Genomic DNA, 8312 nt, shown 5'->3' on the forward strand with positions numbered 1-8312 from the left:
GGGGGAGACAGGAGGAAGTGGTGAAGGAGACTGAGCAGAGTGTATGGTGTTGTGGGAGGAAAACCAAGAGTCAGATATCCTGGAAGGCAAATCAGAAGGAGTTTCAAGGAGGAGAGGCTGAACTCTGCCAAATGCTGCAACCTGAAAATCAATCATTTAGTGGGTGCCTACCATATTTCCCATTCTACAGGAGACTCCACATCTTAACCCCAGTTCCTCCAGGAAACTTATGAGTACCAATCACGGTCCTGATTTTGCTGATGAAGAGCTAGGTGAGACTGGGTGGCTCCCAAGGTCACGTCACTTGTGCCTGACCTTGGATTCAAACCCAAGACCCTCCAAACGCCATGTACTACTCAATCGTTGGTGTATCTTCCTACCACTACCCTTCCCCCAACTTTTGGGGAGGGTGGGAGGTGAGGGAAGGAGAGCTTGAAGGGTTTTCATATTCATTTTATGTTATCTTTCACAAATTAATTCAGTGGAAAAAGGGAGATGAGCTCGATACCATATTGTGTTTGAATTATTGACAACCATTTTTATTCTAACCAGGAAAAAATATCATTCGGTAGAAATAAAGCCCCTCGCTGCCACTCTACCTTGCTATTATTAAAAAAAGCCTTGCAATTCTGTGCCTATTATTTTACACTGTAAAGTGATGAGGAATTAGAAAATTGTTAGGTAGCAGGTGACAAATTGCAATCTGATGGGCCAACATGAACCTATAAAAATGTTATCAAGATGGTATTAAACAGTCTATTCCTTACTTAGCATCCAGGCAGGAAATTGGAGCTATTCTTGCTGGCTATCTCACACTTTGATATTTTTCATTTAGATAATGCTATTTAAAATTTAACTGGATTACTGGCAATTTGTCTTTCAAAATCATGTACCTGAGCACTTGCCTCAGAATATCCTTTTCCCGGTTTTCAGTAAAAGGTCTTTGGTACTTTCTGGAATTTCTGGATTTTTATTTATTTAATTTTTGCAATGATTTTTTTTTTGCTTCATCTGTCTCAAGGCTCTTTTTTTTTTTAAAGGAAGAAAACCATGATTTTATATTTTGTTATGTGGCAATTGGATGCGAGGTATAATTGGACCTGTGAGCATCTTAGGACGTGAAGTGTGTCTATGTAGTTTGTTGTTACGTCCCCAGTGCTCAGCAGAGTGCATGTCACATAGTAAGTAGGGACCCGATTCACATTTGTTGAATGGATGTTTTATTTATCTATATATTAATCGTGCACTTAGTGTGACATCCAGCACAGAAGAGGTTCAGAATTAACATCTATTGCATTGAACTACTCGGGCTATAGGGGGCTAACGACCCCTATAGTTAATTAAATGTCACCTCATACTCCTTTCCTCATAGGTCGTATGGGGTCTGAGATGGATCTCCTTTCTAAGACTAGGCTTTTTCCTGCAGAAAGAGAACACCTGTTCTCATCTAAAAGTAGAATTAGAGGTAGCGAGATTTCGGATGGTGTTTGGTAAGTGGGAGAAGGATCCTTGTAAATATGGTCACACAGTTGTACAGAAAGGCCGAAAATAATTCTTAAAAGAAAAACTATATCGTGAAAATAACAGCATAAAAACCATCTGGGGCTGACTCTCCGATCGAAGTTACAACGCCTGAGAAGAAAGGAAGAGGGGATGAAGACGTTTCTTCTTTTACTCAAAAAAGATTTTGAGCATGTGTTGTGTGCAGGGCTCTTTGCTCGGTGCTGTACCTACAGTGGGGACAAGACCAAGTTCCTGACCTCATGAGGCTTAAATCTTATCAAGCAAGATGGACTTTAAAGAAGTTAAAATATATACAGTTGTACAGATGAGTCACACACGATAATATAATTTAAATGATGTTCTTGAGAAAATTATTAGCCAATAGTAGAGTAAAAACTAAGATGTATGCTTGTCACTTGGTTGGAAAAGTTACATGATACATAGGTTCCGGTCCCAGTTCCAAGGTGGGCATAGTTTCCAACACAAACAAGCAATTCTCGGATGCAAGCTGGGTGTCCTACAATTCAACTCGATTCTAACACTGTGTCTTCGAAGACAGCATCAGATCTCACAGGTTAGGGGGGCCGTCCTGTAAGACCGCATTCTCTTCCCGCTCCAGACACCAGCCCCAAGTTCAGGTTGTCACCTGTGCCTCTGACCCTGACTGGCTGGCTAAAATTCAGAGGTTTCCAAGACCCTCCTCTTTGGGTTCAATTAATTGTTTAGAACGGCTCCCAGAACTCAGAGAGATATTTCAGTTACAAATCCCCAGGTTATTAGAAAAGGATATAACTCAGGAACAGCCAGACAGAAGAGATGCAGCGGGCGAGATGTGAGCACTGGGCTGATAGGCACGCTCTCCAAGTGGGGGCCACTCTCCCGAAATCTCCTCAGTCACGGTCACCGACCTGGAGGCTCTCTGAGCCCCGTCCTTTTGGGTTTTCAGTGAGGAGGCTTCATTGATTAGCTCATTGGCCACTGGTGATTGATTCAACTCCCAGACCTTCTCTTCTCCCTCGAAGGTGAGGGTGGGGCTGAAAGTTCAAGCTTTTAATAGCCTGATTGGTTCTCCCTGGAACCAGCCGCCATCCTTAGGTTACCCAAGAGCTTTTCAAAAGTCACTTTACTAATGTGACAAAAATACCTTTATTACTCTTATCACTTAGGAAGTTAGATGGGTTTTAGGAGCTCTGGGCAGAAACCAGTACTCGTTTTATAAATCACAATATCACCCTTGCTAACCAAATGTAATCCATAGGGGAAAAGTCAGAAAAACAAACAAAAAAAATTAAGGAAGCGCCAAAAAAAAAAAAAAAGCAACTACAAAAAACAGATGGAAAGTATAAGATAGAATGACACATGAAAGAGTAAATAGGTAAGATAATAAGTCTCCATGGTTTAAACTCCCCTATTAAAAGAAAGGAAAAGATTCTCATACAATGAAAAGAAGAAATTAAAAAGAAATCAAATCCAAATAAATGTAAAGGAAAATAACATAAAATGTTAAAAATTGATTAGACAAGCACAGCTTTATCTGAAAAAAAAAAAAAACAGACAGAATTGGAAATCCCTCTTTTATATAAAGCAAGATTCAAAGCGAAAATCAGGAAATGGGACAAGCATCATCTCACGCTGATAACACATGCAATCTGCAATAAAAATATCTACTGAATTACATATTTTAATATGTAAAATAATCGAAGGTTTTAAAAATTGTTTGCTTTGTGTTTTGTATTTTTATTTTTAGCAAATGGGAAAATGGCATGGCCATCACTTGACGTGGGGAAAAGTGTGGGTGGAGGGTTTCTGAGCGAGGGCCGGGGGTTCTGCGTGGAACATACTGCATTTGAGATATCTGTCAAACTTCCAAACACGTGTCCAGTGAACTCATAGAGGCAAAGTCTAGAGTATCTTTTTGAATGGCACAAATGAGACGCTAAAGATGTGTGAAGAGAAAACATTGATTAAGTGCCAGAAATTCAGCAAGGCCTTTTACAAAATTGGTTGTCTCATATAATACAACAACCGATTATTTACCACTTATTAATTAAGCACCTACTACGTCCAGTCACTGCATTGAGAGAGATAAATAAGATATAGTTGGTGCCTTAAAAGACTTACTATTGCCAATTAACAGGAGAGGGAACTGAGTCTAAGAGGAGCGGAGTGACTTGTTCGGTTGTCGTACAGCTGGTCAACGCCATAACTGGATAGCACAGTCGTATGTATGTATGTGTCTTTGCAGCCACTGCTCATTTCAGTCTCCTATCTTGTGTCTGTCAACCCTTTCCTGTGCCTTTGAGAGGGGAATGCTGCCAATATACAGAAAAATACCAAAGATATAACGCACAGGCTCCTGAGTATGCACGCAGGTTTTAACGTTTCTAAACAAGCACTGATCATTTACTTACAAATCGGTCTTGGCACTTATTTAAAGCAGGTTTTCTAAAGGACTCGTATCCAGACCCACATTATGGTGTCTTCTTGATATATCTCCTTTGTACTGAAGACTTGGTATTCCACTTCCCATCTTTTTAGAATATCTTTGTCACACGGGTGTGGTGTGCAAATGGGGGGCAGAAAGGCCAGGCCACACTGGCACCCCGGAGTTGCCTCCACAAAGCCCGATGTCCGTGGGCAGGTGATGGAGAGCCAGCTTGCTTCTTCCCCCTCATTCCCCAGGTGACAGCCCAGAAGCCCAGAAGGCTGTGCAAAGCGCTATCGCTTTGCATAATTTCCTCATGGAAAAGGTTATAATGCTTTTGGAGAATGCAGACCAGAGAAGTTTGGCCTTTAGAAACGAGGGCTTCCGGGTAATTTAACCTCTTAAAGTGAATGTTAATATTTACATTATCTTGTTAACATCTTTGTGCTTTTTCCTCTGACTGAGGTAGGAGCCCAAGGGCTCAGATATTTGAAACGAATGTTCCTTGAGGGAAACTGGTCTATCACAGAATTTTCGAGAGGAAAGAGCATAGCCTCTGAATTTGTCCATTTGAATCTGAATCCTCTGTAATCTGCCCATTTGAATTTAAATCTCATCATGGCCATTTATTTTGGTGGATGCTCTTGGAATGTTAGTTACCCTGGGCCTGAAGTCTCTCATCTGTAAAATGGGACTCGTGTCCCCTTACTCAGTTACTGGGAGGATAAACTCAGATCACTGATTGAAACTCTGCTACCTGGCATATAGTGGGTACTCAACAGTGTGGGACTATTAATGGTTATTGTTGCTGTTGTCACAGGTCATCTAAAATTGTCACATATAGAAGCAGATCCACTCTGGTTTGGTTCCCTCTCTCTTTGAAAGAAGTCCCAACGTTGTCGTTGCTAACACGCGACATATTTACTAGCCCTGGATACTTTTCATAACACTACAACGTCCGTTGTGAGAGGTGGCTTCTGTGCTGGTTGTGAATTTGGACACCAGATCTGGACCAAGTTCAGATCTTGACATTGGCACATTCTAACCTTATGAACTTGAGAAAGCTATTTGGCCTCTCTGTGCCTGAATTCCTCCTCCTCTTAATAGTCATAATTCCGGTGTGTTTTAAGTCAGTTAACACAAGTAGTACATGTTCAAAAAGTAATGCTTTTTAGTTCATTGGACTTCAATTGCTTAGGACGCGATACTATGAGCAGCGGAATGCGTGGGGTATTATTCTCGTTTGAAAGGTAGAGAAACTGAGTCATAGAACAGTCTATAGGCATGGCCAAGGTCACCCAATGAATTTGCCGCTGGCCAGGGCCAGCGCTGACTCCTTCTGACTCCCAAAGCTGTTCCATCGCCCGGGAAAAGCCCTCGCTGCTGGAGGTCCCGCGAGGATTTATTTCGATGGCCGCTTTCCCGCACGCCCACTCCCCACACCCCACACTCCACCATCGCTGCGGGAAATCACGCTGCGAGCCGTGTATCTTCTTTGACACGCTCCTGAAGAAACACTCCCAATTACTGTGGCTGTGTTCTCCATGATTGCAATGTGTCATGACATTTCCAAGCTGTAAGTTTCTTCGAAAAAGGCATTAGCACCAGGCGAGTGGAGCGGCTCATTTTTCAAACTTGGAAACTGTCGTTTGCCCCGCTCGGTGTCGGTGAAGCCTGAACACGCTGTTTAGTGGGCGACTGACGTTCACCCCCAGGGCACGTCCGGCTGCTGTCCCTCTGGAGACCTGTGGCTGAAACGTGCACAGATGCGTGCGTGTCCACTCACACTCACACACACACTTTACACTAGGCCCCCTCATTCTCTTTCGGGCTGTCCCCTCCTCCTGATTCCCATCCACGTCCCTGGATCCACCTGACACCACTCACAGACTATACCTGGCCCCTGTCCAACACTGACCACTTCAGAGATGTATGACATTCTCCATGCTCCCCCAATCTGTCTCAGCCAGGTTCTCAGTTGCAAGCAAAAGAAACTGTCATGTGCTGATTTAAGCAGCAGTAGAATTTACTGGAAGAATCTCAGTCAGCACATAGAATGGCCGGCTTCAAGAAACAATCAGGAACAAAGGAAGGTGACACTATCGGAGCCACAGGCAGGTTCCTGCCACAGCAGCAGTGCCGTGAGGGTGTTTGGTGCCCAGGTGAGCATAATTCTCATGCAAAGGTGGATGTTACTGCTGTGCCCCTTTGTGCAGTTCGGGTTCTAGGTAGATGCACCTGATTGGCTAAATCTCAGTCACATGCCTCAACTGTAGCTGCAAGGGAGGCTGAGAAAGTGAGTGTTGGCTGTGTTCATTTCCCACAGCTACTGTAACAAAGCTCTGCAGGTGGGTGGCTTAGAACAACAGAAACGTATCGTCTCACAGTTCTGGAGGCAAATCCAACGTTAAGGTGTCAGCATGGCTATTGCTCCCACTGATGGCACCAGAGAAGGGTCTGTTTCAGGCCCCTCTCTCGGCTTCCAGTGGCCCCAGGTGTTCCTGAGCTAGTAGCCGGCCATCTTTTCCTTGAGTCTCTTCATATTGTCTTCCCTCTCTTCATGTCTGTCTCTGGGTCCAGATTTCCTCCTTGTAAAGACACCAGTCATATTGGATTAGGAACCGACCTAAGGACCTCATTTTAACTTAACTATGTCTGCAAAATCTAACTTCAAATGAGACTGCATTATGAGCTACTGGGAGTAAGATTTCAACATATCTTTCTGGGGAGACATAAGCCAACCCATAACACTCTCCGAGTTTATTTGGTAGTAGGGAGATTTTGGTGGCCACCATGGCTTACACAGTGGTGAATCTTTTACGCATGCAATGGGGTTCAGATGCAGGCAGCCAAAATTACTAACAAGAAGCCTAAAATATGCATGATGCCATCACCCCAAGCTTCTTAACATAGCATTTAAAGTTCTTCTTGTCCTGGCTCCTTCTTCCTCCCTCTTTATTTTCTGCCACTGCCTAAGATATTCCCAGGTCTGTTACATAGAACTACCTACCATTTCCTGAATATTAAAAAATAATTCTCGACATACAAAAAGCTGTGCATAATTAATGTATACAACTAGGTAAGTTTGCTGTTAAGTATACGCCTGTGAAACCAACATCACAATCGATGTTATAAACCTACTCATCACCCCCAAAAGTCTTCTCCTTCTCTTTGCTATTCTTGTTATTATTTCATGATAAGAACACTTAGCATGAGAAATTTGTTGTCTCACAGTTCTGGAGGCCACAAGTCCAAAATTAAGGCTTACATAGTAGACACTATGCTGTGCAGTAAAGCTCCAGGACTGATTCGCCTCCTGGATGTTTGGTATGAATTACTAAGAAAAAAAAATCTCACGGTTTGAGCATTTCACACCCTCATCCCTAGGACCAATACTGGCTGTCGCAGGGCCCGCTGGTGAGAAATAATGTATATTATCCTCCCTGATCAAAAGGTGATGGGAGAAAGCATTGACATTTGAGGAAGACAAGAAAGCTTTGCCACGATGAGTAAGGTGATGGAGATTTAGGTAGAAAGGATGAGGGAACAGCATCACTGCCCTTGGACCAGAGGGGACTGTCTGCAAAGGGCAAGGAGGGATGTTAGACCCAGGGCCCTGGACTTCAGGTCTTGAGAAACAGGGCACTTTGCAGGATAAATAAGCATGTTGATGGGAACCGGTGTGGCACATGGACTGGAGGGCCTTGATCGAAGGTTCTAGAATAGTCCCTGAAAGAACCCCAGAACATTGCTTGACCTTGGGTGACCCCGGAAGAACAGGCACGGCAATAACAAAGATTAAATTTCCTGCCAGCCTAGAAAGAGAGTTATATTCAGATATATCTAGATTTAGCTAGAAGAAAATATATTCTTTTCAAGGAATGTTTTTTTTTTTTTTCTTACACCATGTGTGGTTGAAAATACAAGCTCTGTACAACTCCACATTTTCTTATGTCGCGATGCCTTCGCACAGGCCCATCCTTCTTCCTAGAATCACCTCCTCCCACCCTGGCCCGTTCTTTTTCCATTCTCCTTGTTCCAGGAGCCGCCCTCACCTCCTCGTCCCAGACCTAATGAGAAGGCCGTCATCACTTCTCTCTCAGCACCCCATTCTCCAAATCGATCATGGAACTGCTGGGTTGTAATTGCCTCTTTCCGAGCCTGTCATCCCCACTGATCTGTGAGTTCTGGGGCCATCACTTTACTTGACTTCTCAGTATCTAACACAGGGCGAGGTGCATAATAGATACTCACTCACTGACGGACAAATGAAGGGAATGATGAAAAACAATGAGATAGATGCCCGATCCTCCTGGTCCTTGAGAACAGCTCAGCAAATCACTGTGCCACGGAGTGACAAAGCCAACTTTCTCCGTAGGGCGAG

The sequence above is a fragment of the Pteropus alecto genome, unplaced genomic scaffold (assembly GCF_000325575.1).
Source record: "Pteropus alecto unplaced genomic scaffold, ASM32557v1 scaffold44, whole genome shotgun sequence".
Taxonomy (NCBI): domain Eukaryota; kingdom Metazoa; phylum Chordata; class Mammalia; order Chiroptera; family Pteropodidae; genus Pteropus; species Pteropus alecto.